At 38.0% G+C, this 26,116-nt stretch overlaps 2 protein-coding genes across 3 annotated transcripts in view; both read left to right on the top strand.

Annotated features, from left to right (window-relative positions):
- The window catches only part of COPS2 (COP9 signalosome subunit 2), a 495,307-nt gene that overhangs the window by 68,132 nt on the left and 401,059 nt on the right, over positions 1 to 26,116 (top strand). The gene's annotated exons all lie outside the window — the stretch shown is intronic.
- FAM227B (family with sequence similarity 227 member B) overlaps positions 1 to 26,116 on the top strand; it is a 283,220-nt gene that overhangs the window by 60,097 nt on the left and 197,007 nt on the right. The window lies entirely within an intron of this gene.

The raw sequence follows: 26,116 nt of genomic DNA, 5'->3' as shown, positions 1-26,116 counted from the left end.
AGGGAGGCTTTGAGAGGTAAAGACTTGAAAATAACCCTGAGAAACCACCTATGAATACACACAGGTAAGAATCTCCTGCTAGTTATATAAAAAATCAAATTAATTCAAACATAAGAAACAAAAACGAAATGACCACAGCATTCATACAAAGATACTATAAGAAAAGAACATGATGAAGGGTAGAATAATGTTCTACAGACCTATTATGAACTGAATTGTATCTTCCCCAAAATTCATATGTTGAAGTAAATTCCTAATCTCTACTACACTTCACAATGTGACTGTATTTGGAGGTGTGATCTTTAAAGAAGTAATTAAGGTTAAATGGCATTACATGGGTGGGCTCTAATCCAATATGATTGGTGTCCTTATAAGAAGTGGGAGAGATAAATGATATGAGCAACATGGTGGATTAGGTTATATCAGCTTTTATCTCTCTCACGCACACACACAAAATAGTTAGACTGCTACCCATGAACAAAAATAGTCCTAGAAGGGCTTAAACATCATGTTTAAAACCTACAGCAATACAGTACAGCAAAACCCAATAATTGCACAGAAAGGATTTCTGGGGAGATTGACATATGTGAGACATCTGGATACAGCTAGGAACAAAGAAAGGTGGAGAATATCAGAATCAGTCATGAGGCAGGTACCATTCTGGTCTCCAGTGGCCTGCTCTGCAAAGGATCCTAGCAGCCTTTTCTACTAAGGACTTCAACAGTTCCTGAGGCAGCCACACACTCCCTGCAGCTTTCACATCAGATGTCCCCTTAGTGTTCATTCTTTTTGTCTTGAGGACACTGCTGGTTCTTGCCACTGAGATGGTTAACCAACAGCCATTGCTGTTTTGACCTCCTGGAGAGAGAGAGAGAGACTGCTGTGCTCCAACCTCAATAAGAAGCCACTGTTGTGCTACCCAGGGCTACTCGCATCTAAAACCATGCATGCCACAGACTCCAGAGCCACAGACACCCTTTGCATACCCACATTCTAGGCCTCAGCTTTGTTGCAGGAGCATGCATGTCCATGTTTCATATTCCAAAGTCATTTCCACAACAAGCTAGCCTGCACCTGGGACCATGGAACCACTTTTACTCCACACATGTCTGCACTTTAAACTCTAGCTCTACAGCTGCTCTATAAACACCTCATATGGACACCAGAGCCACTGCTGCAGCAGCTGCATCTGCATTGTGGACTCGAGAGCAACAGTAAATGTGCACATGCCCATGCTCTGGACCCCAGATCCCAGGGCAAACACCTGCACCCATGACACTGGACCCACTGCAACACCACCTCGGATTCCTGAGCTCTGCATGAATTTATTCTCCAGACCTCATTTTCTCGTTTCTCCAAAAGTTCACATGCCTCACACACCATTATTAATGCTGCTACAAAGGAACCTGCACCACAGGCACCAATGTCCCTACTGCCCCGGACCCTGGAGCCACTGACTCTTCATGTGTATTCATACTCCAAATCCTGGCACCATGGCCACTTTGTGGGCACTGGACATCAGACACTGATGCCACCACCACCACCACGAAGATGCCCACAAACTGAACCTGGCATTTTTAGGAGTATCTGTTGGCATGAATTCCACTATGGGAGAAAAAGAGATTAGTAATATCCCAGCAGCCTTTCTAACTGAAGACCCTAACAACCCTCACAGCCATCGCAAACACCGCTAGCCTTGGCGACTGAGGATGCTGCAATTTTCACTGATGCTGACTTCATCTGACAGAGCTGCATGCGGAGTGTAAGCTGTTGCATGCTCACCAAGCCAGAAACATGACACCTCACCTAGCCAATGCCTTCACATCCACCCATAGTTGAAGCTCTTTCCCCACCAAAACCAACATGTAAATTCTGGAAGAGGTGACTGCATCATCAAATGTGCAGACATTAATGCAAAGCAAAAAGAAACAAGGAAAACAAAGAAACATGATACCACCAACAGAATGCAATAATTTTCTAGTAACCCAAAATAAATGGATACTCAATAATTTCCTGATAAAGAATTCAAAATAATTGCTTTAAGGAAACTAAGTGAACTAAAAGAGAACACAGATAGACAACTAAACAATAGAAAAAGATACTTGAACAAAATGAGATCAATAAAGAAATAGGAATTAAAAAAACCAGAACTCTGGAGCTTAAGAATACAGTGAATGAAATAAAAAATGCAATAGACAGTGTCAACAGCAGACTTGATCAAGCAGAAGAAAGAATCTGTGAACTCTAAGACAGGTCAATTGAAAGTATCCAGTTAGAGGAGCAAAGGAAAAAAGAATGAAGAAAGGCTACAGGGTTTATAGGAAACCATTGAAAGAGTTAAATTTTACATTGCAACATTTTTAGATGAAGAGAGAGAAAGGGGCAGGATCTGAAGCCTTGACCCACTGGAGCATTTGCACCCCCTGGTACCCAAAGTGAAACAGCAACCCCCCCCTTGGGGACCCAAAGTCTCAGCCTACCAGAGCATCCTCCTTCTCCAGTGCCAAAGCTGAGGCAATGCTCCACCTTCCAGGGACCCTAAGCTTAGGTCCCCCAGAGCAGTTGTGCCTTCTGGGGCCAAACTGATGAAGTGCTCCATGTTCCACGGAATCAGAAGCTTGGCTGAGCTGTTCTTGTCATCTTCATGTTAAGTAGGCTGAGGAAAAGGAGGAAAAAGAGGGATTGGTCTTGGCGGTGGTAGAGGCAGATGAAAATCCATATGTAAGTGAACCCAAGTACTTCAATTTATATTCTTCAGGTGTCAACTGCATAATCAGACTCTCTCCTGACTTGCAAAGTTTTTGTTGAAAAATCCACTGAAAGCCACCACTTTCCCTTGTATGTGAGGAACTTTCTTTCCCTTATTGCTTTCAAAATTTTTTGTCCATGATTTTTTTATTAACAGTACAATTTTATTGACTAGTACCTTCATGTTGTACATTAGATCTTTAGACTAGTTCATCCTACATATGTGCTCCTTCATAACCTCTAACCTATATCTTCCCATTCATGCTCTACCTCACCCACCTTGCCTGGTCCCAGTAACCAATGTTTTATTCTTTATTTCTGTATCTTTGATTTTTCTTATTTTCCAAATATCAGTGAGATCATGAAATATTTTTATTTCTGTGTCTGGCTTATTTCACTGGATTATTCCTTCCAGGTTCTACATTGTGGGGCAAATGACAGGATCTCCTTTTTTAAAATGCAGAATAATATTCTGTTTTACATATACACCAAAATATTTTTATCCATTCATTAATCAGTAAGCACTTAGGCTGTTTCTATACCTTGGCTATTGTGAAGAATGCTGCAATGAACATGGGAGTGCAGATACCCTTATGATGTGGTGATTTCATTTCCTTTGGGTAATATACCCAAAAGTGAGATTGCTGGGTCACATGGTAGTTCTGTTTTAAATTTCTTTAGGAACTCTCATACTGTTTTCCTCAATAGCTACATCAGTCTACATTCTTACCAATAGTGTACAAGGGTTCCCATTTATGCACACGCTTACCAAATCTGTTTGTCTCTTGACTCTTTTTTTTTTTTTTTTTTTTTTTTTTGAGACAGAGTCTTGCTCTGTCGCCCAGGCTGGAGTGAAGGGCGGGATGTCGGCTCACTGCAAGCTCCGCCTCCCGAGTTTATGCCATTCTCCTGCCTCAGCCTCCCGAGTAGCTGGGACTACAGGCGCCTGCCACCACGCCCGGCTAGTTGTTTGTTTTTGTTTTTGTTTTTTGTATTTTTTTAGTAGAGACGGGGTTTCACCATGTTAGCCAGGATGGTCTCGATCTCCTGACCTCGTGATCCGCCCATCTCGGCCTCCCAAAGTGCTGGGATTACAGGCTTGAGCCACCGCACCCGGCCTCTTGACTTTTTATTAGCCATTCTATGTGAGGTAATATTCATAGTGGTTGTAATTTGCATTTCCCTAAAAATTAATGATGTTGAGCACCTTTTCATATACCTGCATGTCTTTTCATATATTTCTATGTCTTCTTTGAAGGAATATCTATTCAAGTCACTGGCTTGTTAATTGGGTTGTTTTCTACTTTGAGTTGTATGAATTCTTTATAAATTATAGATATTAGTTAGTAGATAGTAGTAGTTATATTATCTGTCAATATATTTTCCTAATTCATAGGTCGCCGTTTCATTTCATTGATTATTTTCTTTGATGTGCAGAAGACATTTAGTTAGATATTGTCCCATTTGTTTATTTTTGCTGTTGTAGCCCAGGCTATTGGTATGATATCCAAATATTCATCACATATGTCAGTGTCAAGAAGCTATTGCCCTATGTTCTCATTTAGAAGTTTTATAGCCTTATGTCTTACATTTAGGTAGCCTATCCATTTTTTGTGGAGTTTTTGAGTGGCATAAAATAAGGGTCCATTTCATCCTTTTGCATGTGGATTCAGTTTTCCCAGCACCATTTATTGAAGAAACTATCTTTTCCTGATTGTATTCTTTTGGTGCCCTTGTCAAAAATTAGTTCACCGCATATGTTTGTCATTTATTTCTGGGCACTGTATTCTATACCACTGATCTCTGTGTCGGTGTTTCATGCCAATACCATAGTTTTTTAAAATTATTATTTCTATAGCTTTTTAATGCAATTTTAAATCAAGAGGTTTATTGCCTACAACTTTTTTTTTTCTCATAATTGCTTTGCCCTCTCAGGATATTTTGTGGCTCTATACAAATTTTAGAATTGTTTATTCTATTTCTGTGAAGAATGTCATTAAGATTTTGTTAGAGATTGTGTTGGCATTGTATACAGGTTTGGGTAGTATGGACATGTTAACCATATTGATTCTTCTGATACATAGCATGGGATATCTTTATTGTTGTCTTCTTCAATTTCTTTCTTCAGTGTCTTACAATATTCAGTCTGCAGATTTTTCACCTCCTTAGTTAAATTTATTCTTAAATAGTTATTTTTGACACTCTTATTAAATGGAATTTTTAAATATCTTTTTTGGATAGTTTGTTGTTAATATATAGAAATGCAATTGATTCTTGTATATTGATTTAGTATTCTGTAACTTTGCAGAAATCACTTCGTCAGTTCTAACTTTTTTGAGAACGCTTTAGGATTTTCTGCAGATACAATCATGTAATCTGTAAATACAGATAATTTTATGTGTTCCTTTCCCATTTTCATGTTTTTTCATTTTCTTTTTCTTTTTTTGTCTGATAGCCCTTGCTAGTACTTGCAGCACTGTGTTAAAGAGAAATGCCAAGAGAGAGTATCCTTGTCTTGTACTGGATCTTAGTGGAAAAGTGTTCTGGTTTTTCCAATTGATTATAATGTTAGCCATGGGTTTTTCATAAATGGACTTCATTACATTTAGGAAATTTATTTCTACATCTAAACTGGTGAGAGTTTTTATCCAAAAAAAGAATGTTGAGCTTTATCAAATGGTTTTTTTTTTGCATCAATTAATATGATCATGAGGCTATCATAATTGATTCTATTGGTATGACGTGTCACATTGATTGAATTACATTTATTAAACCAGCCTTGCGTGCTAGGGATAAAACCCACTTAATGATGATGTATACTCTTTTTCATGTGTTTTTAAATTTGGTTTGCTAAGATCTTATTAAGGATTTTTACATCATTGTTCATCAGAGAAATTGACCTGTAGTTTTCTTGTGGTATCTCTGTCTGGTTTCGGTACCAAGGTGATGCTGACCTCACTAAGTGTTTGGGAGTATTCTCTCTAGTTTTATTTCCAGAGTTTAAAGAGTATTGATACTAATTCTTCTTTATATGTTTGTTTAGTAGAATTCACCCATAAAGCCATCTGGTGTTGGGCTCTTCATTGTTGGGAGGTTTTTAATTACCTCTTCAATGTCTTTATTTGTTATTGGTATGTTCCAGCTTCCTCTTTCTTCCTGATTAATATTAATAGGTTGCATTTTTCTAGGTATTTGTCCATTCCATTTAGGTTTTTTCAATTTGCTGGCATATGATTATTTATAATAGTCTCATAATTCTTTTTATTTCAGAGGTATCGTAATGTCTCCACTTTCCTTTTTATTTTATTTGAATATTCTCTTTTTTTAGTCTTGCTAAAGGTTTGTCCATTTTATTTCCTCAAAAAATGAACTCTTAGTTTTATTGAGTTTTTAGATGATTTTTCTATTCTCTATTTGCTTTGTTTCTGTTCTGATTTTGGTATTTCCTTCCTTCTGCTAACTTTGATTTTAATTTGCTCTTGTTATTTTAGTTCCTTAAGGAATAATGTTAGGTTATTTATTGGGAATTTTTTTTTTCATATAGGCATTCGCAGCTGTACATTTCCAACTCAGAGCTCCATTTGCTGCATCTCACAGGTTTTAGTATGTCATGTTTCCATTTTCCTTTGTTCCAAGGTTTTCTTTAACTTCGCTTTTGATTTCTTCTTTGACCCATTGACCAAGATTACATTGATTTCCAGATATTTTTTAATTTTCCCACATTCCTCATTATTAACTTGTAGTTTCCAGCCATTGTGATTGAAAACAATACTGGATATGATTTCAAACTTCTTAAATTTATTAAAATTTATTTGTGGCCTAACATATGGTCTATCCTAGAGAATGTCCCATTTGCATAAGACAGAAAAGTATAATCTACTGCTGTTGGATGGAATGGTCTGTATATGTCTGTTATCACGGTGCAATCCAGTAATTTCATTATTAATCTTCTGTCTTCTTAGTTTATCCAATGTTGAAAGCAGAGTATTAAAGTCTCTTGTTACTATTGTATTGCTATTCATTTCTCATCTCATGTCAAATAATCTTTGGTTTATTTAGGCATTCTGATGTTGGGTGCATATATACTTTTAATTGTTACATCCTCTTGATAAATTGATCCATTTATCATTAAAAAATAATGTTATTTGTCCCTTGTGACAGTTTTTGGCTTAAAGTCTACTTTGTTTTGCTATGGTATGAGTGTTCTTGCCAAACTCATGTGGAACCTTATTTCTCAGCACGGTAATATTGAGAGGTGAAAGTTTAAGTAAGTTTATTAGCAGGTGTCTGAATCACTTGGGTTCTACCTGCAGAGGTGACTTGCTGTTGGTCTTAAGGTAGTGAGTTCTTGCTCCCATGAACCTGAAATGGTTCTTCCTGTGAGTGTGTTATGATATCAAAATAGACTGTTGTAATTATAATAGGATTTATGTAAGTCACATGGTAACTACAAAGTAAAAACCTACAGTAGACCTGCAAAAGACACAGAAAAGAATCAAATTATACAGCCAGAGAAAATAATAAAATCACAAAGGCAGATAGCAAGAAAGTAATAAATGAGCAAAGGATCTACTAAACAACCAGAAAATGAAAAACAAAATGGTAGGAGTAAGTCTTTATATGTCAATTACATTGAATTTAAATGGATTACAATCTCCAGTCAAAAGATAGAGGGGCTGAATGGATTAAAAAACAATACCCAACTATATGCTGCCCACAAGAGACTTATTTCAGCTTTGAGGATGCGCTTAGACAGAAAGTCACAAGAGGAAAACAGATAATCCACGCAAATGGTAATAAAAGAGAGTGAGAAAAGCTCTGCTTCTATCAGATAGGAAGAGTTATTCCTAGTTTTTTTTTCTGGAATTATTTTGTAGTTTCAGTTCTTATATTTTAGTCTTTCATCTATCTTAGGTTAATTCTTGCATATGATGAGAGATAGGAGTCCAGTTTCATTTGCTGCATATGGCTATCCAGTTTTCCCAGCACCATTTATTGAATAGGTGTTCTTTCTCTATTGTTTATTTTCGTAAAGATCAATTGGTTGTAGATATATGGGTTTATTTATAGGTTCTCTATTTTGTTTCATTGATCTATGTTTCTGTTGTACCAGCACTATGTTATTTGGGTTACTGTAGCTTTGTAGTTTAACTTGAAGTCATGTGATGTGATGTGATACTTCCAACTTTGTTGTTTTTGCTGAATTGCTTTGGATTTACAGGCATTTTTTGATTCCACATTAATTTTAGAGTTGCTTTTTCTAATCCTGTCAAAAAAAGACATTAGTAATTTGATAGGAATTGCATTGAATCAGTAGATTGCTTTGGGCATCATGGTCATTTTAATGATACTGATTCTTACAACCCATGAACATGTGATTTTTTTAATTCATTTGTGTCTTCTGTGATTTCTTTCATCAGTGTTATGTATTTCTCTTTGTAGAGATCTTCCACTTTCTTAGTTAAGTGTATTCCTAGGTATTTAATTTTTGTGTATATGTCTGTTGTAAATGGGACTGAGTTTTGATTTGGTTTTAGCTTGAACATTATCAGTGTATAGAAATGCTACTGATTTCTGTACATTGTTTTATTTCCTGAAACCTAACTGCAATCATTTATTAAATCTATGAGCCTTTTGGAGGAATATTTAAGGTTTTCTAGGTAAAAGATGATGTCGTAGCAAACAAATAATTTGACCTTTTTTCCAGTTTGGGTGTCTTCTATTATTTCTCTCTTGCCTGAGTTTTCTGGACAAACTTCCAGTACAGTGTTGAATAGGAGTGGTGAGAGCGTGCATCCTTGTCTTATTTTGGTTCTCATGGGGAATGTTTCCAGCTTTTTCCCATTTAGTATGATGTTGGCTGTGTGTCTGATGGTTCTTACTATTTTGAGGTATGGTTCCTTGGATAACTGAAGGGATGTTGGATTTTGCTAAATGCTTATTCTGCATATATTGAGATGATTGAGTGGTTTTTGTTTTTAATTCTGTTGTTATAGCATATCACAGTATTGATTTTCATATTTTGAGCCATGCTTACATCACTGGAATAAAACCCACTTGACAGTGATGCATTATCTTTTTGGATGTGCTATTGGAATCAGTTTGCTGGTTGTTTTTTTGAAAATTTTTACATCCATGTTCATCAGAGATATTGGACTGTAGTTTTCTTTTTTACGGTGTCCTTACCTGATTTTGGTACTGGGTGATACTAGTTTTGTAGAATCAGTTTGATGAGATTCCCTCCTCCCTGATGTTTTGGAATATTTTCAATAACATTGAAACTAGCTCTTAGAATGTCTGGTGACATTTGGCTATGAATTTGTCTGGTCCTAGGCTTTTTTTTTTTTTTTTTAATAGATGCAATTTTTTACTCCTTCTTGATCTGTTCAGAATTTTTATTTCTTCCTGGTTCAATCATGAGAAGTTGTATATTCCCCCAAATTTTTCCATTTCTCCTAGGTTTTCTACTTTGTACACATAGAGATGTTCAAAATAATCTCTGATGATCCTTTGTATTTCTCTGATATCAGTGGTAAGTCAGTTTTATCATTTCTGACTGTGCTTATTTGAATCTTCTCTCTTTTTTTGCTTGATAAATCTACCTAGTGGTGTGTCAATCTTGTTTCTCCTTTCAAATAACCAACTTCTCATTTCATTAATACTTTGTATCACTTTCTTAATCTCAATTACATTTACTTCTGTTCTGATCTTTGTGATTTATTTTCTTCTTGTAGCTTTGGGTTTAGTTTCTTCTTGTTTTTTTAGTTCCTTGAGGTACAATGTTAGGTTGTTAATTTGAGATCTTGATATTTTTGATGTTGGCATTTAACACTGTAAATGTTACTCTCAGCACAGATTTTACCGTATCTTAGATGTTTTGGTATATTGTGTGTGTGCTTCATTGATTTCAAAAATTTTTTATTGCTTTCCAAATTTCATATTTTACCCAAAAGTCTTTCAGGAGTAAGTTGTTTCGTTTCCCTGTAGCTTTGAGAGTTCATCTTGTGATTGATTTTTAATTTTATTCCACTGTGGTCTGATAAGATACTTGATACAATTTCAGATTTTAAAATTTATTGAAACTTGCTTTATTGTTAAGCATCTGGTCAGTTTTGGAAAATGTTCCATATGCTGATGAGAAAAAAATGTGTTTTTTACAATTGTTGGGTAGAATCTTCTTTAAATGTCTATTAGGTTCATTTGGTCTAGAGTCAAGTTTAAGTCCAGAGTTCCTTTCTTGATTTTCTACCTTGATGGTATCTAGGCCTGTCAGTGGCGTGTCGAAGTCCTCCACTATTATTGTATTGCTGTCCATCTCTTTTCTAAGGTTTAGTGTTCTTTGTTTTATGAATCTTTGTGCTCCAGGGTTGGCTTCATATATATTTAAGATTGTTACTGAATTGAACCCTTTAGTATTATATAATGTCCTTCTTTGTCTTTTTTTTACCATTGTTGTTTTAAATAAGTCTGCTTTATTTGATTTAAGAGTAACTACTCCTGTTCATTTTTGTTTTCTGTTATGTGTGTGTGTGTGTGTGTGTGTGTGTGTGTGTGTATATATATATTTCTGCACCCTTTAACTTTGAGTCTCTAGGTATCTGTACACATTTGATGGGTCTGTTATAGGCAGGTCCTGTAAAACTGGTCTAATGGTGACAAATTACCTTAGTGTTTCATTTCTCCTTCATTTAGGAAGCTCAGTTTGGCAGCATGTAAAATGATTGGCTGGTTTATTAGTCTGTTTTCATGCTGCTAATACAGACATATTCGAGATTGGGTAATTCATACAGGAAAAAGTTTTAATGGACTTACAGTTCCACATGGCTTTGGAGGCCTCACAATCATGGCAGAAGGCAAGGAGGAGCAAGTCATGTTTTACATGGATGGCAGCAGGCAAAGAGAGAACTTTGCAGGGAAACTCCCGTTTTTAAAACCATCAGATCTCATGAGACTTATTCACTATCCCAAGAACAGCAGGAAAAAACCTGCCCGCATGATTCAATTACCTCCCACTGGGTCCTTCCCACGACATGTGGGAATTCAAGATGAGATTTGGGTGGGGACACAGCCAAACCGTATCATTTTACCCCGATTCCCTCCCAAATCTCATGTCCTCACATTTCAAAACCAATAATGCCTTCCCAACAGTCCCTCAAAGTCTTAACTCATTTCAGCATTAACTCAAAAGTCCACAGTCCAAAGTCTCATCCAAGACAAGGCAAGTCCCTTCTGCCTGCGAGCCTGTGAAATCAAAAGCAATTTAGTTACTTCCTAGATACAATGGGAGTACAGGCATTGGGTAAATACAGCCATTCAAAATGGGAGAAATTGGCCAAAACAGAGGGGCTACGGGCCCCATGCATGTCTGAAATCCAGTGGAGGAGTCAAATCTTAAAGCTCCAAACTGATCTCCTTTGACTCCATGTCTCACATCCAGGTCACACTGATGCAAGAGGTGGACTTCCACGGCCTTGGGCAGCTCCACACCTGTGGCTTTGCAGGGTATATCCCTCCTCCAGGCTGCTTTCACCAGCTGGACGTTGAGTGTCTGTGGCTTTTCCAGGTGCACAGTGAAGGCTGTCAGTGGATCTACCATTCCAGGGACTGGAGGACAGTGGCCCTCTTCTCACAGTTCCACTAGGCAGTGCCCTAGTAGGGACTCTGTGGGGGCTCTGACCCCACGTTTTCCTTCTGCACTGCCCTAGCAGAGGTTCCCCATGAGGGTCCCTCCCATACAGCAAACTTCTGCCTGGGCATCCAGGCATTTCCATACATCCTATGAAATCTAGGCAGAGGTTCCCAAACCTCAATTCTTGACTTCTGTGCACCTGCAGGCTGAACATATGAGGCTGCCAAGGCTTGGGACTTCTACCCCCTGAACAAACCACCTGAGCCCTTTTATGCTATGACTGGAGTGGCTGGAACACAGGGAACCAAGTCCCTAGGCTACACAGAGCAGAGAGTACTGGGCCCAGCTGACAAAACCATCTTTCCCTTCTAGGCCTCCAAGCCTGTGATAGGAGGGGCTGCCATGAAGACCTCTGACTGCCCTGGAGACATTTTCCCCATTGTCTTGGGGATTAACATTTAGCTCTCCGTTACTTATGCAAATTTTGTGGCTGCCTTGAATTTCTCTTTAGAAAATGAGATTTTCGTTTCTATTTCATCATCAGGCTGCAAATTTTTGGATCTTTTGTGCTCTGTTTCCCTTTGAAACTGAATGCTTTTAACAGGGTCCAAGTCACATCTTGAATGCTTTGCTGCTTAGAAATTTCTTCTGCCAAATAACCTAATTCATGTCTCTCAAGTTCAAAGTTCCACAGATCTCTAGGGCAGGGCCAAAATGCAACCAGTTCCTTTGCTAAAATATAACAAGAGTCACCTTTGCTCCAGTTCCCAACAAGTTCCTCATCTCCATCTGAGACCACTTCAGACTGGATTTTATTTTCCATATCACTATTAGCATAAAAATGCTGATAGTGAAAGCCATTCAACAAATTTCTAGAAAGTTCCAAACTTCCTCACATCTTCCTGTCTTCTGGGCCCTCCAAATTGTTCCAACCTCTGCCTGTTACCCAGTTGCAAAGTCTCTTCCACATTTTTTGTTATTTTTTTAGCAGTGCCCCACTATACTGGTACCAATTTACTGAATTAGTTTGTTTTTGTGCTGCTAATAAAGACATACGTGAGATTGGGTAATTTATACAGGAAAAAGATTTAATGGACTTAGAGTTCTACATGGCTGGGGAGACCTCACAATCATGGTGGAAGGCAGGGAGAAGCAAGCCATGTCTTACATGGATGGCAGCAGGCAAAGAGAGCGCTTATGCAGGGAAACTCCCATTTTTAAAACTATCAGATCTTGTGAGACTTATTCACCATCCCAAGAACAGCAGGGAAAAACCTACCCTAATGATTCAGTTACTTCCCACTGCAACCCTCCCACAACATGTGGGCATTGAAGATGAGATTTGGATGGGCCAAGCCAAACCATATCAGCTGGCTTTTTGTTTTCTTTAAGAAGTGTCTGTGTTTAAAGACACTTCTTTAAACGCTGTAAGTGTCTTGAAGACACTTCTTTAAGAAGACTAACCCTAGGCCCTCTCTTCTAGCTTCAAGGTTTCTGCTTAGAAGTCTGCTGTTAGTCTGATGAGATTTTCTTTATAGTTGATTTGCTGCTTCTCTACATCTGCTCTTAAGATTTTTTCTTTCACATTGAAGAGAGTAAAAGAAAGAGAGTCTGAGTACTGTATGGAGAGTAGAGATGGAAAGTCTGATTACTGTATGCTTTAGTGAAGATTGTTTTGTATAGTATCTCCCAGGTGTCCTTGAATTTCTTGTATTTGGATGTGTTCATCTGTAGCAAGATCAGGGAAATTTTCCTCAAATATGTTTTCAAATTCCTTTTTCTTCTTCTCCCTCAGAAATGTTTATAAGTCATAGGTTTGGTTGCTTTACATAATCCCGTATCTCTTAAAGACTTCATTCATTTTTAAAAATTATTTTTTTTTTTTTTTTTTTTGTATGATTGGGTTAATTTGAAAGACTAGTTTTCAAGCTCTGAAATTTTTTTCTTCTACTTGGTCTAGTCTATTGTTAAAGCTTTAAACCGTATTTTGAAATGGTTTCAAAGAGTTTTTTATTTTTAGAAGTTCTGTTGGTTCCTTAAAATATATCTATTTCATCTTTCATATTCTGAATTTTTTATCTGTGTTGTTTTTCAACTTTATCTTGGGTCTGATTGAGCTTCCATACAATCCATATTTTGAATTCTTTATGTGTCATTTTAGAGTTTTCATTTGGTTCATATACATTACTAGATAAATTAGTGTGATTCCTTTAGGGATGTCAAAACACTCTGTCTTATTTGCTTCCAGAGTTTTTGCACAGAATCCTTCTCAACTGAAGAAGCTATCACTTCTTATTTTTAAATTTGCTATCATTTAGATGGGACTTTAAAATTTTTTATTCTTTTCTCCTTTTGAGTCTGACTGTAGTGTATGTTGTGTATGATCATTTTGGTTTGTTCCTGGGTGATCTCCAGGGACTAAGACACTGTTATGTGTTCCTTGCTTATAGATAGTTTTCGGACATGATTTTCTCAAATGGCTCTTGTTGTAGCTGTGTATTGGTGTGTGAGCTGACTCACTGTCTTCTGTGGGGCTGAGAGTGTGGACGTCTTAGGAAGCTTATCTCCTGCCCTAGCATGGTGTACTTCAGCAGGTTATATGGTGGTGCAGTTCAGTCCCAAGTACAGTAGGTGGTGCTTAAGAGTGGAAGCCAGATCATCCTCCAGTATCTTGATAATGAGTGGAAATGCGGCCCTGATACGGGTGGTGGAGGGAGTTCATGGTTGAATGTGCTGAGGTCTGGGGTGGAGAAATTGGGTGGGGGCTGCACCATCTCCTCATCTTTGGCAGGTAGAAATACAATTTGCTTTCCTATCATGCCCCTGTCATAGGGCTTGCAAGCTTCAGTTAAAATAGATTCTGTTCTTTATCTCAAGACCGCAGTGTGACTAGGTCCACAGAAAATGCCCGTCTAGTAGCCCCCAAAATGGCTTGGGGAGGAACCTCTCTCCTCAGCTCCAAACAGCTTTGCAGCTGGTCTGCACTCTGTTGCAGGAAGGGGAGATGAGCCCTCCCTTTGTGCAAGCTCAGGTGGCAGCAGGCACACTTTCAGGGAGGTGCAACTGACACAAATAGCATAGGAAAGGCTGTCTCCAAGTTCCTTTGCTTTAGTTCCCAGTGGGGAAATCCTTGGCTATATCCATAGCTGTAGAGAAGGGGAGTAAGAGATAAACCCCTCTCCATGTCCATTCTCAGTCACTGGTGCTGTCCTTTTGCTAGGCAGAACAACATTGCCCCTTTCAGAGATCACCACACACTCATGTTTCCTTTGTTTCAAATGGCACTTTAATGGGCTGTACTCCCCCTTTTCCTTGGGGTAGCCCATGCTGAGGGCTAGGTCTCCAGGAATCCTGCAGCTCCCTAGGGTCTTGCTGGTTCCCTGTGATTGCCAAAGTCAGAGTGTGTTCCAGAGCATGTTGCCAGGTGATCTGGTGATGCAACAGCACAGGGCTAAGATTCCCTGGATGAGAGAGTGTCCCACAACAAGTGTACAAGCAGTATGGCACCCACCACCTCAATTCAGGTTTGAGGGGGGTGTGAACACACATGCACAATCTGGCCACCCTGTGCTCCACCCCCAGGAAGTTCCCATGTCACCTCCAACAGCATTGCTTGGGCTCACAAGGGAAGAGAGACTCTGACAATTCAGTGGTCAGCAGTCTGTCTTGGGGTGAGGGGAGCAAAGAAATATTTCCACCTATCCTTTCAGTGGGACTTCAAGTTCTCCAGGCATCAGTCTTTACCAGATTCTTGCTGTCTTCCTTTCCTGCAGCCCAGCTTCTTCCTGGGGGTTTGATATGGTTTGGCTGTGTCCCCACCCAAATCTCATCTTGAATTGTAGCTCCCATGTGTCATGGGAGGGACTTGGTGGGAGGTAATTGAATCATGGGGATGAGTTTTTCCCATGCTGTTCTCATGATAGTAAATAAGTCTCACAAGATCTGATGGTTTAAAAAAGGGCAGCTCCCCTTGCCCATGCTGTCTCTTGCCAGCCACCATGTAAGATGTACCTTTGCTCCTCCTTTGCCTTCCACCATGATTATGAGGTGTCCCTGGCCATGTGAAACTGTGAGTTTATTAAACCTTTTTCTTTATAATTTACCCAGTCTCAGGTATTTCTTCACAGCAGTATGACAACAGACTATACAGTAAATTGGCACCAGGAGAGCAGGGTACTACTATTAAGAAACCCAAAAATGTGGAAGCAACTTTGGAACTGGATAACAGGCAGAGAGGTTAAAACAGTTTGGAGGGCTCAGAGGAAAACATAAACATATGGAAAAGTTTGGAACTTCCTAGAGACTTGGAGGGCTCAGAAGACAGGAAGATGTGGGAAAGTTTGGAATTCCTAGAGATTTGTTGAATGGCTTTGACTATCAGCATTTTGATGCTGATAGTGATATGGACAATAAAGTCCAGGATGAGGTGGTCTCAGACGGAGATGAGGAATTTATTGGGAACCGGAGCAAAAGTGTTTCTTGCTATGCTTTAGCAAAGAGACTGATAGTATTTTCCCCCTACCTTAGAGACCTGTGGAACTTTGAACTTGAGAGAGATGATTTAGAGTATCTGGCAGAAGAAATTTCTAAGCAGCAAAGCATTCAAGATGTGACTTGGTTGCTCTTAAAAGCATTCAGCTTTATGTATTCACAAATATATGGCTTGGAATTGGAACTTATGTTTAAAAGGGAAGCAGAGCATAAAAGTTCAGAAAATTTGCAGCCCAATAATGCAACAGAAAAGAAAAACCCATTTTCTGAGGAGAAATTGAAGCCAGCTGCAGGAATTTGCATAAGTAATGAGGAGCCAAGTGTTAATTGCCAAGACAATGGGAAAAACATCTCCAGGGTGTGTCAGAGGTCTTCACAGCACCCCTCTCATCACAAGCTGGGAGGCCTAGGAAGAAAAAGTGGTTTCGTGGGCTGGGTCCAGTGCCTTGCTGCTTTGTGCAGTCTTGGAACTTGGTGCCCTGTGTCCCAGCCATGGCTAAAAGGGGGCCAACATACAATGTACAGCTTAGGTCGTTGCTTCAGAGGGTGCAAGCCTTGGTGGCTTACACATGGTGTTGGGCCTGCGGGTGCACAGAAGTTAAGCATTGGGGTTTGGTACCCTCTGCCTAGATTTTAGAGGATCTATGGAAATGCCTGGATATCCAGGCAGAAGTGTGCTGCAGGGGTGGACCCTCATGGAGAACCTCTGCAAGGGCAGTGTGAAAGGGAAATGTGCGGTGAGAGTCCCCACACAGAGTCCCCACTGGGGTACTGCCTAGTGGAGCTGTGAGAAGAGGGTCACTGTCCTCCAGACCCCAGAATGGTAGCTCCACTGATAGCTTGCACCATGTGCCTATAAAAGCCACAGACACTCAATGCCAGCCCATGAAAGCAGCCAAGAGGGAAGCTGTAACCTGCCAAACCACAGGGGTGGAGCTGCCCAAGGCCATGGGAGCCCATCTCTTGCACCAGCATGACCTAGATGTGAGACATGGAGTTATAGGAGATCATTTTGAAGCTTTAAGATTTGACTGTCCTGCTGGATTTCAGAGTTGCATGGGGCCTGTAGCCCCTTCATTTTGGCCAATTTCTCCCATTTGGAACAGGTGTATTTACCCAATGCCTGTACCCCCATTTTATCTAGGAAGTAATTAACTTGCTTGTGGTATTACAGGCTCAGAGTCAGAAGGGACTTGCTTTGTCTCAGATGAGATTTGGGACTGTAGACTTTTGAATTAATGGCAGAATGAGTTGATACTTGGGGGAACTGTTGCAAGGGCATGATTGTATTTTGAAATGTCAGGACATGAGTTTTGGGAGGGGCCAGGTGTGGAATGATATGGTTTGGCTGTGTCCCCACCCAAATCTCATCTTGAATTGTAGCCCATAATCCCATGTGTCATGGGAGGGACCCAGTGGAAAATAATTGAATCATGGGGGTGGTTTTTTTCCGTGCTGTTCTCATGATAGTGAATAAGTCTCCTGAGATCTGAAGGTTTTATAGAGGGCTGTTCCTCTGAACATGATCATTCTTGCCTGCTGCCATGTAAGACCTACTTTTGCTCCTCCTTTGCCTTCTGCCATGATTGTGAGGTCTCCCACATGTGAAACTGTGAGTCCATTAAACCTCTTTTTTCTTTATAAATTACCCAGTCTTGGGTATTTTCTTCATAGCCATATCAAATGAACTAATACAGTGTTCTCCAACAGTTTTGAGCATAATTCCCTTAGCTTTTCACTCAGGTCATGACCATCAACCTGTAACTTTAATCTTTCTGAGGAATACTGGCATTCAACATCCATAGGCAGCCATCCTGAAAACCTATAAAAACACAAACCTATATTTTCTGAGATAAAAGATAACCATTGCTGGTGAGAGTGTAAGTTAATACAATAATTTTGGACAATTGCCAATATCTACTAAAGCCGAGCATATGCATACTTTTGGCACAGAATATGTATGACTCCCAGGTACATGCCCTACAGAAATGTGCCTATTTCTGTACACCGAAAAAAGTGCAAAATGTTTATATCAGGCCTATCTATAATCATCAAGACAGAAACTTTAAAAATGTCCATCAGTAATATGAAGTTTACATAAATTGCAGAATATTCATACAATGAAATATTACCAAAAATAAGAGTGAACAAATTATATCTATATACAACATTATGGATAAGTCACACACACTTAGTTAAACAAAAAGAAAAAGCCAGACACAAGTGAGTAGATGCTGTATGAATCTGTTCATATAAAGGTCAACATCTATAAAACTAATGTATTGTGTTAGTAGTGAGACTAATAGTTACCCTTGGAATGGGTAGTAACTGGAACAGAGGACTCCTAGGTGCTGGTTATGTGAGCACTATATTTTAAATTTGTAAAAAATTAATTGAACTATACATTTATGATTTGTTCATTTTTGAATATTTATATGAATTAATGAAAAGTTAAATTGAAAACAAAGGCAATAGTAGCTGCAGTAAAGCCTCTATGATTTATTTAATCATTAATGTATTTGTATAGATTTCTCTTACACTGCTTTCTCTAACAGTTTATATCCATCAAGAATCACGTTTTCTGTGTCTAATTCTCATAAATGATTTTCTCAACTTATATTTGTGACCCAAATAGGTTTTTATCTTTCATTTGTGACTATTTTGCACTGGCAACAGCACTTGTTGAAAGAATTTTATAGAACATATTTTTCTTATTTCTTTGTTGCCGAAATGTTTGTATTATAGATCTAAAATACTATATTCATTGTTCTCTTTAATGTATCATATAGTCTTCTTCAGGATGAAGTAATCATTATCTTAGACTCTTTACAGTATACTGAGTTCCATTAATTTCGTTAACAACTGGCTTTAGTTTTTGTTCATTTTTTCACAACTGAAATTTTCATTGCCTAAGTGACTTATACACAATAAGAAAAAAAAAAGGATCATGAGAGGCTGTATTAGTTTTCTATTTCTGCTGTAACAAGTTGCCATTTAGTGATTTATAACAACACAAATGTACATCTTACAGTTATGGAAGTTAGAAGTCCAACTGTAGTAAAATCAAGATATTGACAGAGATGTGTTCCTTTAGAGGCTTTAGGGGAGAATCTGTTTCTTTGTAGCTTCTAAACACTCCCTGTATTTGCCTCATAGCCCTTTTCCATATTCAAAGCCATAAGTGTCTGATCTCGTATCACATCACTTTGACACTGACTGCTTTGCCTCTCTCTTCCATATTTAAGGATTCTTGTGAATTCATTGAGCCTGCCTGAACAAGATAATCACCCTATTTTATGGTCAGCCAATTAGCAAACTTAATTCTGTCTTCTCCCTTAAGTACCCTTCACCATATAACAAGACATATTCATAGTTTTGGGGGATTAGAACATGGGTGACTTTGAAGGCTACCTCTGCCCACCACAGAGACAACCTTAAGGTTTTGTATAACTGGCTAGACTATGTCACAAGCTTTATGACTGAATTCCACATCCTAGCCTTACAAAAAGCAAGATTAAAATCTGTGCCATTACTTATGGCTTCTGCCTAGGATTTAGAAAGCTAAAAATATATTGCTCCCTCACTTCTACCAAAAAACACTGAACTATCTGCAATTTCAAAACCTTTCCTGAACCCATCAAAGGTTGTAGGCACCAATCCAAAATCTATTTTTAAAAAGTAGCCTCCAAGCAGAGAGGGGATGCAAGCCTTGTTTACCTGGAGGAGATGCAGTACTTTGCCATAAATCAAGTAGGAACAATTTAGCAGAAATTTTTAGTGAATTGCTAGAAGCTGAGCATAGGTTAGTGTGCAGATAAAAGAGAAGTTGCCCTACATGTATGTTTTTACACCATGGACCTCATAAGAAAGCTTAGGAATAGTGTGACAATCCCGAGAATGTCTGGGAGAATGGAAGAGCAGTCACTGAAGGAAAGGGATAAAGCCCTTACTCTATGTAAAAAATAACAATAAAAAAATTTTTTTAAGTCGTGGCATGGGGACAGCAAACCCTGTTGTCCTTAAAGAACTGGTGAAGGCCGGGCGCGGTGGCTCAAGCCTGTAATCCCAGCACTTTGGGAGGCTGAGACGGGCGGATCACGAGGTCAGGAGATCGAGACCATCCTGGCTAACATGGTGAAACCCCGTCTCTACTAAAAAAAATACAAAAAACTAGCTGGGCGAGGTGGCGGGCGCCTGTAGTCCCAGCTACTCGGGAGGCTGAGGCAGGAGAATGGCGTAAACCCAGGAGGCGGAGCTTGCAGTGAGCTGAGATCCGGCCACTGCACTCCAGCCTGGGCGACAGAGCGAGACTCCGTCTCAAAAAAAAAAAAAAAAAAAAAAAAAAAAAAAAAAAAAAAAGAACTGGTGAAGACCTGATTTACCTACAAGAAAGAAGCAGAGAAAAAACCCCTTTACTTGTGAGGCCAGGACTACATACTAGGTCCAAAATATTAGAGGTGTGCTATAGCTGGGACAAGTCTGGATCATTGAGAAGACCCCATTCCAAGACCCAGGAACATAGCCCATCACTGAGCTGATTCAGGGCAATGGAGGATATACCACTGCCACCCATCTAACAAACATCAACTAACAAATATCAGCAGTTTATTTCTGAGAGAGGGGAAAGCAGTGTATAAAAATACTGTTTTTGAGAAGGCACAAAAAGAAGATCTAAAGTTGATAGACAAACAGACAAACACAACAAACCACTTCTGGAAAAATAGTTCCCATTCTAAGAGGAATTCGAAGCATATGCAGTACTAAAAGTAGTAACAGCAACAAGAAAACATAAACACAGTTCATTCTAGACTAGATTTGGTCAGTATCTCACACTAAATTTGAGCAAAAGAAGAAGCCCATTTTCAGGCATGAAAACTACTTACCTCATCTTTACTATACTACATAGTATATTTGGTCTTCAACAAAAATTATAAGGTATGCAAAAAAGCCATAGAAAAAGAAAACACTGTCAAGCAAAAAAGCTATCAACAGAATCAGTTTCAGGTAAGGCTCAGATATTGGAATATCAGACAGGAAATTTGAAATAACCATAATTAATATGTGAAAGGTTTTAGTGGAAAAGGTACATAACATGCATAATTAGATGTGTAATTTCAGCAGAGACATTGAAAACTCTAAGAAAGGATCAAATGAAAACCACATGAACAGAGATGAAGAATGTCATTGACAAACTTATCAAATAAACTTTTCACACCCAAGGAAAGAATCCATTAACTTGAACATAGATCAGAGAAATTACCCAAACTGAAACACAAAGAGAAAAAAGAGCGAAAAACACAAAACAGAGAATTCAAGGGCTGTAAGACAACCTCAAACTGTCAGGCATATATGTAATTGGAATCCCTAAAGGAGAAAAGAGAGAATATATTATAAAAGAAATATTTGAGAAGATAATGGCTGAGATCTTCCTAAATGGAAAAGAGTAGTCTTTTCAAAAAATTGTCCTGGAGCTCCTGGATATCCATAAGTTGAAAAATAAACTTTGATTCAAATCTTCTAACCTATGCAAACATTAACTGAAATGGATTGTAACCCTAAGTATAAAACTTAAAACTATAAAACTTTTAGAAGAAAGCATGAAAGAAATTTTTGTGACATTAGGTTAGGCACAATTTCTTAGCTAAGACACCAAAAGCATAATGCATAAAATAAAATTCTTGACAAACTGGATTTAATCAAAATTAAGAAATTCTGTTACATTTCTAAAGAAAATTCACAGCCTGGAAGAAAACACTGGCATATCATATTTATAATAAAAGATTTGTATCGAGACATATGAAGAACTCAAAATTCACTGAAAAGAAATCAAACATCTCAATTTAAAAATGGGTGAAATATTTAAATGGAACAAGAAGAGAGGAAGTCATATTATGTCTGTTTGCAGATGGAATGACCCTATATTTAGAAAACCCCATCATCTCAGCCCCAAAACTCCTTAAGCTGATAAGTAACTTCAGCAAAGTCTTAGAACACAAAATCAATGTACAAACGTCACAAGCATTCCTATACACTAACAATAGACAAGCAAAGAGCCAAATCATGAATAAACTCCCATTCGCAATTGCTACAAAGAGAATAAAATACTTAGGAATACAGCTAACAAGGGACATGAAAGACCTCTTCAAGGAGAACTACAAACCACTGCTCAAGGAAATAAGAGAGGACACAAACAAATGGGAAAACATTCCATCCTCATGGATAGGAAGAATCAATATCGTGAAAATGGCCATACTGCCCAAAGTAATTTGTAAATTCAATTCTATTTCCATCAAACTACCATTGATATTCTTCACAGAATTAGCAAAAACTACTTTAAAATTCAGATGGAACCAAAAAAAGAGCCCACATAGCCAAGACCATCCTAAGCAAAAAGAACAAAGCTGGAGGCATCACACTACGTGACTTCAAACTCTCCTACAACGTTACAGTAACTAAAACAGCAAGATACTGGTACCAAAAGAGACATACAGACCAATGGAACAGAATAGAGACCTCAGAAATAAGACCACACATCTACAACTATCTGATCTTTGGCAAACCTGACAAAAACAAGCAATGGGGAAAGGATTACCTATTTAATAAGGTGCTGGGGAAACTGGCTAGCCATACGCAGAAAACTAAAACTGGACCCCTTCCTTATACCTTATATAAAAATTAACTCAAGATGGCTTAAAGACTTAAATGTAATACCAAAAACCATGAAAACCCTAGAAGAAAACCTAGGTAATATCATACAGGACACAGGCATGGGTGAAGATTTAATGATGAAATTGCCAAAAGCAATTGCAACAAAAGCTGAAATTGACAAATGGGATCTAATTAAACTAAAGAACTTCTGCACAGCAAGAGATCATCAGAGCAAACAGGCAACCTACAGAATGGGGGAAAATTTTTGCAAGCTACCCATCTGACAAAGGTTTAATATCCAGAATATACAAGGAACTTAAACAAATTTACAAGAAAAAACAAACAACCCCATCAAAAAGTGGGCAAAATATATGAGCAGACACTTCTCAAAAGAAGATATTTATGCGGCCAACAAATATATCAAAAAAAGCTCAACATCACTGATCATTAGAGAAATGCAAATCAAAGCCACAGTAAGATACCATCTCACACCAGTCAGAATGGTGGTTATTAAAAAGTCAAGAAACAACAGATGGTGAGGCTGTGGAGAAGTAGGAAGACTTTAACATTGTTGGTGGGAATGTAAATTAGTTAAACCACTGTGGAAGACAGCATGGCAATTCCTCAAGGATCTGGAACCAGAAATACCATTTGATCCAGCAATTTCATTGCTAGATATATACCCAAAGGAATATAAATCATTATATTATAAAGATACATGCACGTGTATGTTTATTTCAGCACTATTCACAGTATCAAAGACGTGAAACCAGCCCAAATTCCCATCAATGATAGACTGGATAAAGAAAATGTGTTACATATACACAATGGAATACTATGCAGCCACAAAAAAGAATCAGATCATGTCCTCCGCAGGGACATGGATGAAGCTAGAAGCCATCATCCTCAGAAAACTAACACAGTAACAGAAAACCAAACACCTCATGTTCTCACTCCTAAGTGGGAGTTGAACAATGAGAACACATGAACACAGGGATGAGAAACACACACACCAGGGCCTGTTGAGGGAGTAACGGATGAGGTGAGAGAAGGGAGAGCATCAGGACAAATTGCTAATGCATGCAGGGCTTAAAACCTAGGTGACAGGTTCATAGGTGCAGCAAACGACCATGGCACATGGATGCCTATGTAACTAACCTGTACATTCTGCACATGTATCCCAGAATGTAAAGTTAAATAAATAAATAATTTTAAAAATATTGAATAGGCACCTCATCAAAGAATTTGTATGAACCTAAGAACATCATCTCAATTATTGGCATAGCCATAATAATTCTGGAAGATTGTGGGTAATGATAAGACAAAAAATAGTTCAGAAAGAAATGTACAACTCTTAGTAATTAATAGAAGAAGCAAGCAAAAAAATGAAACCTAGGACAGGTATAAACATTTAAATAACATGATTAACAAGCATGAAGTAATGTATACACATAGAACACTACAATTGAAAAATATACATTACTTTCAAACACAAAATATTTATAAAAATTCTTTTTATATTCAGTCAAAAATCAAATACTTCCAGCTTTCAAGAGATTTAAATCATATGGAATCATTCATTGAATGCAATGCAGTATGTTAGAAACTATGACCAAAAAATAGGAAATGTCTTTATGTAAGTTGAAAATTTAAAATATGTTCCTCTGTGTATAACTATGTAACAAACCTGCACGTTCTGCACATGTACCCCAGAACTGAAAGTATAATAATAATAAAAAGAAATATGTGCCTAATAACATGCTCATCTATCTCAGCCTCCACCCAGTTCTGTTCCCTTGCTAGAGAGGCATTGCGATCACTGGGTATATACCCAAAGAAATATAAATCATTCTATTATAAAGACATGTACATGTATGTTCATTACAGTACAGTCACAATAGCAAAGACATAGAATCAACCCAAATGCCCATCAATGATAGGCTGGATGAAGAATATGCGGTACATATACACCATGGAATACTATGCAACCACAAAAAGGAATGAGATCATGCCCTTTGCAAGGATATGGATGGACCTGGAAGCTATTTTCCTCAGCAAACTAACCCAGGAACAGAAAACCAAACACTGCGTGTTCTCACTTATAAGTGGGAGCTGAACAATGAGAACACACGGACATATGCAGGGGAACAACACACACTAGGGTCTTTGGGGGATGCAGAGGGAGGGAGAGCATCAGGAAGAACAGCTAATGGATGCTGGGCTTAGTACCTAGGTGATGGGGATCTGTGCAGCAAATCACCATAGTACGTGTTTACCTATGTAACAAACCTGCACATCCACACATGTTCCCTGGAACTTAAAAGTTAATGAAAAAATAAAATAAGAAATATGTGCCTACTAACTCAATCTTCAAAGAAGAAATCATAATGGAAATTAGAGAAATAGAAACTAGTTTTGAACAAGTTGACGAATAAATACTATGTCTCAAAATATATAAGATGACAGCTAAGGTTCTTGGAAGGTAATTTATGGCCTTTAATGTGTATTTTCAAAAAAGTATAAAGACTGAAGGCCAGTGATCTATTTAGGCATCCATCTCAAATGGGAAGAAACTAACCCTTTAGAAGCCTTTTTGTTTTTGACATCTCAATTCTCTATATTATATTCAAATAGAGAACAGAGAGAAAGAAAAGTAAGAAATAATCAAAGAATTATTTCAAGAAGTTTTCCATGCTTGAAAATCTTGAGTTTCCAGTTTGAAAGAGATTATTTAGTGCTTAGGACAATGGATAAAAATTGCTGTATGCCACAGTCAATTGTTGTGAGTCCTCAGAACCCAGAGAACAAAAAGCAAATGCTGAAAAAAACTCCCAGAGAACAGAAGGATTAAGAAACAGAATTGTATCGTTCCTCTTATCAGCAACTTTGAAAGAAGGAAGAGAATGGAACAATGTCTTGCAAATTCTAAGGGAGAACTATTTATAACCTAGGACCCTAGACCCAACCAATTTGTCAGGTAAGTGTAAGGATGAACTAAAGACATTGTTAACTTATATACATCTTTTCTCATCAAGTTATGGGAGGAAAAAAAACACCAAAATAAGGCAAAAATTAACGAAGAGGTTAAGATGAGAGTCAAAGATTGGAGGCTTAAACACATGGGACATGTAAATTGAATCCCCAAAATAATGGTGAAGGGAGCTCCCTAGATGATAACTGCACAAGCCTAATGAAAAAATTTGTTCAGATTTGAGCACATTGGCAGGCTTTGGGAGACATGTCTCCAAGAATATTAAACTGAAAGAATCTCTGATGCATCTGAATATATTCAAAAGCAATTTAGACAATAGTGGGGGGAGTAGTTTGGAGTTAAGTTAATTATAAGTACATAGAACATAAGAAAACAAAACATCCAACAATTATTAACTTCAGATAAAGAAATTTTCTTAAGAAAATAAGCATAGCAGATTCATTTTTAAAGTCTCAATTCTCCACATTATTCTGTATATTCAAAAAGAGAGAACTAGTTTAGCTGTCAACAAGATTTTATGTAGTTATAATAATGTAAATGCTGATATTCACACAATGAAAATTATAACAGTTGATATTATGTAAAGAATAGGAAGTTAGCTTGTATGT

The sequence above is a fragment of the Macaca thibetana genome, chromosome 7 (assembly GCF_024542745.1).
Source record: "Macaca thibetana thibetana isolate TM-01 chromosome 7, ASM2454274v1, whole genome shotgun sequence".
Classification (NCBI taxonomy): domain Eukaryota; kingdom Metazoa; phylum Chordata; class Mammalia; order Primates; family Cercopithecidae; genus Macaca; species Macaca thibetana.
This window is presented reverse-complemented; position numbering and strand designations above follow the sequence as displayed.